We start from the raw sequence: 11,006 nt of genomic DNA, 5'->3' as shown, positions 1-11,006 counted from the left end.
TATTATCTGTATTTTTCTGAAGTTGGAAATGGGGAGGCAGTCAGACTCCCGCATGAGCCCGACTGGGATCTAGCTGGCATGCCCACCAGGGGGCGATGCTCTGCCCATCTGGGGCGTTGCTCTGTTACAACCAGAGCCATTCTAGCGCCTGAGGCAGAGGCCACAGAGCCATCCTCAGCGCCCAGGCCAACCCTGCTACAATGAAGCCCCGGCTGAGGGAGGGGAAGAGAGAGACAGAGAGGAAGGAGAGGGGGAGGGGTGGAGAAGCAGATGGGTGCTTCTCCTGTGTGCCCTGGCCGGGGATCGAACTCGAGACTCCTGCACGCCAGGCTGACAATCTACCACTTAGCCAAATGAAGTTTAAAAAGAGCCCTAGGAAATGGTAAGAACATTCAATTGTATAATCCAGCTGGGAAGTATCATATTAAAAGGTTTATCAGGTTTGAGAAATGGTGACTGAAGAGATAGAATTAAACTGTTCCATGGAGTTGCATATTATGTTAAGTGTAAAACTGAACTTCATGAAGTGTATGGGAGTCTTCATGTATTTGCCTGGGAGTAGATTTTATTTTTGGAAGATAAATCTATAACAGCAGTGGGAAGCATATTGTGATGTAGGAATGGAATACTGGTGTCCATATAACTACCTCCAAAATAAAGTATTTCTCAAGACAAATATTAGCTCCAATCTTTAGAGACACAAGGAAACATATCTGTAATCCTCAAAGTATAACTTTTGTCTATATTATGGGTTAGATATATAAATATCTAGTCTCACAATACCCAGTTACTAGTATATCAGCATCAAATATTGTATGAAAACATACATGTGTATTTCTTTACCCATCCAAAATTGTCTCTATATTTGCAGTAGGTAAAAGATTTATGCATGAAATACCCCTTTAATTTCCATCAACAATAAAAAGTTAAGACATTTTATATATAAGACTCTGTATCATCAAAACCAGTTTTTAAAAATTCACTTATTTGGGCCCTGGCCGGTTGGCTCAGCGGTAGAGCATCGGCCTGGCATGCGGGGGACCCGGGTTCGATTCCCGGCCAGGGCACATAGGAGAGGCGCCCATTTGCTTCTCCACCCCCACCTCCTCCTTCCTCTCTGTCTCTCTCTTCCCCTCCTGCAGCCAAGGCTCCATTGGAGCAAAGATGGCCCGGGCGCTGGGGATGGCTCCTTGGCCTCTGCCCCAGGCGCTAGAGTGGCTCTGGTTGCAGCACAGCGACGCCCCGGAGGGGCAGAGCATATCGCCCCCTGGTGGGCAGAGCGTCGCCCCTGGTGCGCGTGCCGGGTGGATCCCGGTCGGGCACATGCGGGAGTCTGTCTGACTGTCTCTCCCCGTTTCCAGCTTCAGAAAAATACAAAAAAAAAAAAATTCACTTATTTGTTTAATTTATTTAAAACATACATGTGCTTCTAACACAGTCTGGTAAATGTGTTATTTCTAATAGGTGTTTGGTTTACAAATAAGGCTTTTTAAATTTTAACTTTAGTTTAGAAAGCAATAGAAGAGATGTGTGAATAAACAGAAAATTATAATGCTGTTAAAGTCTCATCTGGAATAAAGAGGTCACATGTCTTTCTAATGGTTATGTATGGTACTTTTAAATTACCCTTTTTATTTTCATTTCTCTTTAAACCAGTCTATTTTTAAATCCAGGTATATAATTAAACCTACTTTGAGAGTCCCTGAAAACATGGCTTTCATCTATTGAAATATGACTTTTTTTCGCATCCAAAATATGTCATTGGTTTAGAAATAGCCAGAATAATGAACATTTATTTAATGATACCATGGAAAAGATCAAATCTATTTAAACATTAAAAGCAGGAGCAATTAACCATTGGCAGTAGTAGGAATGCACATATAACACCAATTATCTGACTCTGAGAGAAGTAATACAAGGATATCAAAAATATATATTTATTTAATATGTCCACTGAGCATATTTAAATTTTTTTGAGTAAGATATGCAAGGGATAGATAATAATGAGTCCATCAGTTTCTACTATTAATTGCAGTATTAACTTCTTAAATGATCTCTATTTAGGCAAGAAAAATGATAATAAAACTAATTTCTGAAGAAGTTTGCTACAAAAATATCATCAAAGAATGAGTAGTCCAAACAATATTCTGCTAGGAATATTGAAGTCTGATGTGGCTCTAAAAATAGTTTTGAAGAACAGTAAACACTTGTTAAATAATAGCTTATATATTAATTTGCTATCTAGTACTTTGTTTCTCAGTACTCAAAATTGCAGTTTCCAAAGCCCCTTTTCCCAATGTACCTAATGATCTGGGGGAACATAAAGTTATCCATTGCAAAAAGCTGTGCAGTGCTATGTGATAGCTGGAAGCAAGAGTGATCTTGTGATAATCTAATATGTATTGACAGATCAAAATATGTCTTTGAGAAAAACTTCCATTATTTTTTTTTATTTCCTTCACAAATGAAATCAAAGATGCTTGACGCGGAAGGAGTATCTGAAGAAAGTATATATAAACCCAGTTCAAAGCAGGAAGATAAATATAATTCTAGGAAGCAAACATTGGTGTTAGGAGACAATTAAAAATACTTAGTTTCTCTGACATTTTTCCAGTAACATTTAACATTACAAATAGATTGGGACAGTATGTGTACATATGTTATATAATTAAAAATAAAGATATATGCCTCAGGTAATGGTATGGCTTATTTCAGAAAGAGATTTGTAGGCACAGTTGAATAGAACCAAAGCTGAATACCTTACAGTGAAGAAAAAGGAATGTTGACTCCATGGCTTGAAGAAAAAAACACAATAGCAACCAACAAATAAAAACAAAATCATATATTGTTGGATGTAGTTTGCTAATATTTTGTTGAGGATTTTAGCATCTAAATTCATCAGGGATATTGCCCTATAATTTTCTTTCTTTGTGTTGTCTTTGCCTGGTTTTGGAATCAGAATTATACTCGCCTCATAAAAGGAGCTTGGAAGTCTTCCTTCCTCTTGAATTTTTTGAAATAGCTTGAGAATAGGAGTTAACTAAAAAGCTTCTGCACAGCTAAAGATAATAAGAACAGAATAAAAGGACAAACTACACAATGGGAGAACATATTTGACAATACATCTGATAAGGAGTTAATAACCAAAATTCATAAAGAACTTGTAAAACTCAATACCAGGAAAACAAACAATCCAATCAAAAAATGGGCAAAAGAAATGAATAGACACTTATCCAAAGAGGACATACAGATGGCCAATAGGCATTTAAAAAAATGCCCAACATCATTAATCATTAGAGAAATGCAAATTAAAACCACAATGAGATATCACCTCACACCAGTCAGAATGGTGCTCATCAACAAAACAACACAGAATAAGTGCTGGTGAGGATGTGGAGAAAAGGGAACCCTCCTGCACTGCTGGTGGGAATGCAGACTGGTGCAGCCACTGTAGAAAACAGTATGGAGATTCCTCAGGAAATTAAAAATTGAACTGCCTTTTGACTCAGCTATACCACTTTTAGGAATATACCCCAAGAATACCATAGCACTGTTTGAAAAGAAGAAATGCACCCCCATGTTTATGGCAGCATTGTTCACAATAGCAAAGATCTGGAAACAGCCCAAGTGTCCATCAGTGGACGAGTGGATTAAAAAGCTTTGGTATATATATACTATGGAATACTACTCAGCCATAAGAAATGATGACATCGGATCATTTACAACAACATGGATGGACCTTGATAACATTATACTGAGCAAAATAAGTAAATCAGAAAAAACTAAGAACTATATAATTCCATACATAGGTGGGACATAAAAATGAGACTCAGAGACATGGACAAGAGTGTTGGGGCTACGGGGTGGAGGGAGGAGAGGGAGGGGGTTGGGGGAGGGGAGGGGCACAAAGAAAACCAGATAGAAGGTGATGGAAGACAATTGGACTTTGAGTGATGGTAATGCAGCATAATCAAATGTCAAAATAACCTAGAGATGTATTCTCTGAACATATGTGCCCTGATTTATCTATGTCACCCCATTAAAATAAAAAAAATAAAAAAAATAAAACAAAATCAAAACAACAACAAAACCTGCTGAAGGAAGCAATGACAAAGGAAAGGTAAAGCATTTTAAGAATAGTAAATTCACTAGGACACTGCAAACTACTAAAATTAATTTATAGAGTTTGAGCGAAAACTCAACTACCCAGAATAACAAAGCTGAACATAAACTTTTACAAATTCTACACTTGATCTTAGCCAAAAGGCCGAGAAGCAATAACTTTTACAGATTCTGGGAGGCCAGTAATTTCTGAAATTTTATATGCTGATGGTATTGGTGAGCATGCTTAAGTATGGTAGAGAACTGATTGTATTTAAAATGATAGCCAAATTATTTTCATAACCAAAGCATTGACCTGAGAAATACTCACATTATTAAAAATAAAACCAAGATGACAAAAAAAATTGCAATAATCTGGCTTTTAATTTGCTGTGTATACAGAACAAAAATAGATTAATACCATAAATGTCCCAAAGACTGAATTGGGAGTTAATCTCAGAGGTGGCCATTTCTGTATCCTACTCCTTGGTCACAACAGCATCTAATTCTTTCCTCTGCTTAGACAACTATCAGCATCCAATAAGTAAAGCATCTCAGTTTAAACCTGACTTACCAAAGAAAGTTTTATCTAAAAGAAATGACTGGAAAAATAGACTACAGTGCCAAATTGAAAAAATTATTTTAATTTTTAATTTAATATATTAATGTACTAAATTTTCAAAATGATCAAATTTATAATAAATATATTAATTAAAATGTTATATGTATATTTATATATACATATAGAAATGTTATTTATAAAAATATAAATAATATTACATTTATACTACACATATTTTTTCATTTAAATATTTCATTTGCTTGGTCACTATTTATAAGAGTGCAAAAAACTGTATCATGCACTTGACAAAAAATACAAACAGATACAGTATAAATCACAGTAAGTGAGCTCCCTAAGGCTAAAAGAATTTTTTAACACAAAAATATTGAACATGGACATATTGCTTCTGGTAGATTGTGTGGAGCAAAAGTATGATTTAAACTAGATTAACAATCTGCTTACTAAATCTATTACACGGGGCACAGCATTTTCCCATTTTGCTCAATAATATGGATATATTAAATAAAAGCTTCTAATTCTATTCCCTGTTTAAAAAATATTTCTTTTTTGCTATTAAGAACTGTCATATTGAATTGTGTTTTTCTCCTAGAATTTTTCTCAATATGTAGCTCTGGGAACACTTACTGAAAATTGCTTGGTATAGTTTGTAATGATTTTGCTTCTATTGAAGAAATTATTTACATTATTCTTTTCCTTCAGTTGGATCATAAGATTGTTTATATCACAATTGTAATACATGAAACTTACTGGTAATAACTTTTCCCCCACACAGTTTTGACTCCTAAGAGTAGAGACTATAATGATAGTTTTTATGTTTTAACTGTGAATGGAAGTATAGTAGTTGGAGATAGAGAATTACTGGTTTTGATGAGAGGGGCAAGTAGGAGTCTGGATCAAATAATTCTTCTAATGAGTCTTGGGGCTCTCCTTAATATTTCCTAGGAAGTCTATATCTAAACAGTAGTAACATTTGAAGTTATTTTAACTTGTGTTCATGTGATCTAACACCATCCAAGCTTCATTTCTGAAACACACCATCTAGGAAAAGTATTGCTTATACATATATAAAATTTAAAGGGGCAAAATAAAACATAAGTAGAAAAATAATTCTATTCATTCCTATTTCCCATGCTGCTATTTCTTTCCACAGTTCTCTCATTATATCATAGGCCAAGTGGAGGATATAAGGTACATGGTATAACATTTCAAATATCATTGCACCTTTTCATGTACAATGCAAACGGGTGAGAAGAGACCCCCCCCCCAAACCCACACTTAGTGTACGCTGTGGTCTATCTGAGAATATAGACAACCTACCCTGGCAAATCTTTCCCTGACTCCTTGATGTTCACCCGCTGCAAGTTAACCTGTCCTAGGCTAAAATTATGCAAGTCAGAAAAGCTTAGTTTCTAGAGACTGATACTTCTTTTATATTCAGTCTTTAAGTTTGCAGTGAGAAAAAAATTTCAAGAATAAGATATATGCTCCTGGTAAGAAAACAGGTTCTCCATTTTGACCATCACAATCAACAAGTACACATCTTCATTCAGGTGACAAGGGAACATCTGAGTCCGGGTGTCCCTTAATATCTCTTACTCGAGGTTTTAAACAATCTCAAAGTGCTGTTTAACTTTGGTTATTTTTGGAAACTGTTATGTAGATTTCTTTGCAGCTAAATTATCTTCTTTATAAATCCAGCTTCTCTACTGACTATCCTTGTATGAATTTGGTGAATTATTTCACTGAGTTTGTAAAATTTATTCCTTCCAGAGGTGAGCTCCCTAGGGCCCTTAGCTACATACAGACTTCATTTTGCTTTTAAGTTGAACCAGCAAGATATATAGTAGGACACTTGACTTTAGAAGGGCTCAAAGCAGAAATTCCCAGCAGGGATTTTATGCCTTTCCAATCACATACAACAAGTCAGGCTATCTAAGCTGTTATGTCAAATAAAATCTATGAATAAACAAAGTGACCCCAAGGGTTGTCAGGGGAATTTCAGATTTCATAAAGTATACCATTAAGTCCTACTGCCTTATCATAGCCAAGAGTCAAAATTAGACATGCAGACCTCGCCAGTGATGAGAAGTTTTTTTCTGTTCATCTACAAATCAACTCTAACCTGCAAAAAGATGTAATAGTTTATGAGTTAAAATTTTACCAGATACATTTTATACATTTTAGAAAATATTATTGTGTCTTATGTTATCAATTTGAAAGGATTACAATATACTGTTATAAGTGGTTATAAAACACAATATACAATTCTCACCCTGGAAAAACAAAATGAGGTACATGTATATAATAATGTAGTAATGTGTTATAGATTAAACTTATTTTAGGTTTAAAACATTTTAATTAGCACTTATTTTCCTCAAAATTTGATGAGTTATTAATATAAAGATAATGATAAACATAAATAATCAAATTAGATCTGTGGTAATTTAAAAAGTGCCAAATATACAAAAATTTTGCTTTTAATTATGGACTTTAAACCTGTCATCTAGTCCCTCCCTGACTTCTCTAATGGAAAGACATTTGACTAGATTTGATTATGATCATAATGATTCGATTACATTGCAATTATTAGGTTTCTATTATTTTTGCCTTTTTCTCTAAAAAATCAAGATATGCATCAAATATTGTCATAGGTAAACTCAAAAATAACTAAACTGAGGTAAATTTACTAAATATGCAATGTGAATACTCATTAAACTCAATTACACATTAAAATCACCATAGCGGTGGTTAAGGTGCAGTGAAAGTGAAATTTTAGCTACTTCAATGGAATGCATACTGAATTGCTAAAAACACTTGAATGTTGTTATTACTGATGAACTGCTACAAAGATAATTGGACCTACTATTATTTAATTAAAGAGGTGAGTTCCTTAAAAAAATTCACTGGTAACACTAAACACTTTGCAGTCTATAGAGTTGACTGAAGTTCATCAGAAAGAATGCAGTTGGCACACGCACTATGTTATGCTTGGTTACCTAGCAAGGTTTAACTTTAGTGTGTATGATCATTTTTATAACAAAAATTTTACTATTTTGAATTGAAATGTCTGAAATATTGCATGTCTGGTTAAAGAGATATTTTTTTAAGTGTAAGAAGACTTTTATTTTTATTTTATTATTAATTTTAATTTATTTTGTTAACATGGATTCAAGTAACTCACTCAGTATAACACCCTCACTCCCCAACCAAGTGCCCTTCATTACTCTCCCTCCACCCCCCTGCCCCTATCTCCCTTCTCCCTTCTCAATGGGATTTGCTCTCCTATTATCTGTATTTATATGTTTATGTATATATAATTTCATTAACCCCTTCACCTTCTCTGATCCTATCCCCTCATCCTCCTTCCCTCTGACAGCTGTCCTTCTGCACCCTGTGACCCCGTCTCTGCCTCTATTCCATTTCTCAGTTCACTTTGTTCATTAGTTCCACATATAAGTGAGATGATATGATATTTGTCTTTCTCTGTCTGGCTTATTCCACTTATTATAATAATCTCTAGGTCCATCCATGCCATTGCAGAAGGTAAGATTTTCTTCTTTTTCACATCCATGTAGTATTCCATTGTTTAAATATACCATTTATTTTATTTTATCAATATATTTTTTATTTTTTAGTGAAAAGAGGGGAGGCAGAAACACTCCCATATGTGCCTTGACCAGGATCCAACTAATGAGCCCACTAGGTAGCAATGCTATGTCCATATGGGGCCCTAGTTCTGCTGCACTGGAGCTATTTTTTAGTGTCTGAGGTGGAGGCAATGGAGTCATATCCAGTACTCAGGGCCTATTTGCTTTAATTGAGTCATGGCTCCAGGAAGGAAGGAGAAGAGAGAGAGAAAGAGAAGTGACAGGAGGATGGGCGGAGAAGCAGATGAGAGCTTCTCCTGTGTGCTCTAACTGGGAATCAAACCTGGGACTTCCACACATCAGGCCAATGCTCTACCACTGAGTCAACCGGCTAGGGCAGTACCACAGATTTTTCATCCATTTGACCATTGATGATCACTCTGGCTGTTTCCAAATGCTGGTTATTGTAAATAATGCTGCAATAAACATGGGGAAGCATATCTTCTTTTGAATTAGTGTTTTGGTATTCTTAGGATATATTCCTAAATGTGGGATGGCTGGGTCAAAAGGCAGTTCCATTTTCATTTATTTTAATTTTTTTATTTTTTGTATTTTTCTGAAGTGAGAAACAGGGAGGCAGAGATAGACAAACTCCAACATTCACCTGACTGGGATCCACATGGCACGGCCACCAGGGGGCGATGCTCTGCCCATCTGGGGCATTGCTTCATTGCAACCAGAGCCATTCTAGCGCCTGAGGCAGAGGCCATGGAGCCATCCTCTGTGGCCAGCCCAAAGTTGCTCCAATGGAGCTTTAGCTGCAGGAGAAAAAGAGAGAGATAGAGAGAAGGTATAGGGGGAAGGGTGGAGAAGCAGATGGGCACTTCTCCTGTGTGCCCTGTCTGGGAATTGAACCCAGGACTTCCACACTCCAAGCCAACTCTATACCACTGAGCCAACTGGCCAGGGCTAAGGCAGTTCCATTTTCAATTTTTTGAGGAAACTCCATACTGTTTTCCAGTGTCTGCAAAAGTCTGTTTTCCCACCAGCAGTGCAGAAGGGTTTCCTTTTCTCTACACCCTCAACAGCATTTATTGTGTGTTGATTTGTTAATGAATGTCATTCTGACAGGTGTGAAGTGGAATCTCATTTTGGTTTTAATTTTCATTTCTATGATGATTAGTGACAATGAACATTTTTTCATATGCCTATTGTCCATCTATATGTCCTCTTTGGAGAAGTGTTTATTCAGTTTGTCCCCCCCCCCCCCTCTTTTTTTTGTATTTTTGTAAAGTGAGAAGTGGAAAGGCAAAGAAACAGATCCCACATGTGCCAGACTGGGATCCACCCAGCATGTCCACTAGGGGGTCATGCTCTGCCCATCTGAGCCTTTGCTCTGTTGCAACTGTAATCATTCTAGTTCCTGAGGTGGAGGCCATGGAGCCATCCTCAGCACCTGGGCCACCTTTGCTCCAATGGAGCCTCGACTGCAGGAGGGGAAGAGAGAGAGAGAGAGAGAAAGGAGATGGGAAAGGATGGAGAAGCAGATGGAAGCCCCTCCTGTGTGCACTGGCCAGGAATCAAACCTGGGACATCCACAGACCTGGCCAATGCTCCAACACTAAGACAACCAAACAGGCCTCCTTTGCCCATTTTTAATTGGATTATTTACCTTCCTGGTGCTGTTTTAGAAATTTTGGTTATTAAGCCCTTATCAGACATATTGGCAAATATGAGCTCCCATTGAGTGGGTTATCTTTTTATTTTGTTCATGGTGTCTTTTGCTGTGCAAAATCTTTTTAGTTTGATATAGTCTCATTTGTTTATTTTGTCCTTTATTTCACTTGCCTGTGAAGATATATCAGGAAAAATAATGCTATGAAAAATATTGGAGATTTTACTGCCTGTGCTTTCTTCCAAGATGTTTATGGTTTTGTGACTTACATTTTAGTCTTTTATTTATTTTGAGTAGTTTATTTTTGTGAATGGTGTAATTTGGAGGTCTAGTTTCATTTTTTTGAATGCACCTTTCCCATGTTCCCAACACTATTTAATAAAGGGAATGTCTTTACTCCATTGTATACTCTTTCTTTCTTTGTCAAATATCAACTGACCATAAGGGCATTGGTTTATTTCTCTGTCCCATTCCATTGATCTACATGCCTGTTCCTATACCAACCTGTTTTGATTACAATGGCCTTGTAGTATAACCTGATATCAGGAAGTGTGATACCTCCCACTTCATTCTTTATTTTCAAAACTTCTGAGGCTATTAGGGTTCTTTTTTGTTCCATGTAAATTTTTGGAATATATATTTGTTCTAGAACATTAAAGTATGCCATTGGTATTTTAATAGAAATTGTATGAATTTATAGATTGCTTTGGGTACTATAGACATTTTAATGATGTTTATTCTTCCTATTGATGAATACAGTATATGCTTGCACTTGTTTGTATCTTCCTTGATTTTTTTCAATGTCTTATAATTTTCTGAGTACAAGTCTTTTACATCCTAGGTTAAATTTATTCCTAAGTACTTTATTTTTTGTTGCAATAGTGAAGGGGATTGTTTCTTTAAATTCTTTTTCTGACAATTTATTGTTGGTGTATAAAAATGCCACTGATTTCTTAATATTATTTTTATATTCTGCCACCTTGCTGAATTCATTAATCAGGTCTAGTAGGTTTTTGACTGAGACTTTATAGTTTTCTATGTACAATATCATATCATCTGC

At 36.0% G+C, this 11,006-nt stretch overlaps 1 pseudogene; it reads right to left on the bottom strand.

Annotated features, from left to right (window-relative positions):
* Positions 1 to 4,134: 4,134 nt before the first annotated feature.
* On the bottom strand, positions 4,135 to 4,279 carry LOC136336807 (U2 spliceosomal RNA; annotated as a pseudogene).
* Positions 4,280 to 11,006: the final 6,727 nt, after the last annotated feature.

The sequence above is a fragment of the Saccopteryx bilineata genome, chromosome 4 (assembly GCF_036850765.1).
Source record: "Saccopteryx bilineata isolate mSacBil1 chromosome 4, mSacBil1_pri_phased_curated, whole genome shotgun sequence".
NCBI lineage: Eukaryota > Metazoa > Chordata > Mammalia > Chiroptera > Emballonuridae > Saccopteryx > Saccopteryx bilineata.
Note: the sequence above shows the minus strand (reverse complement) of the source record. Positions and strands in the feature narration are given on the sequence as shown.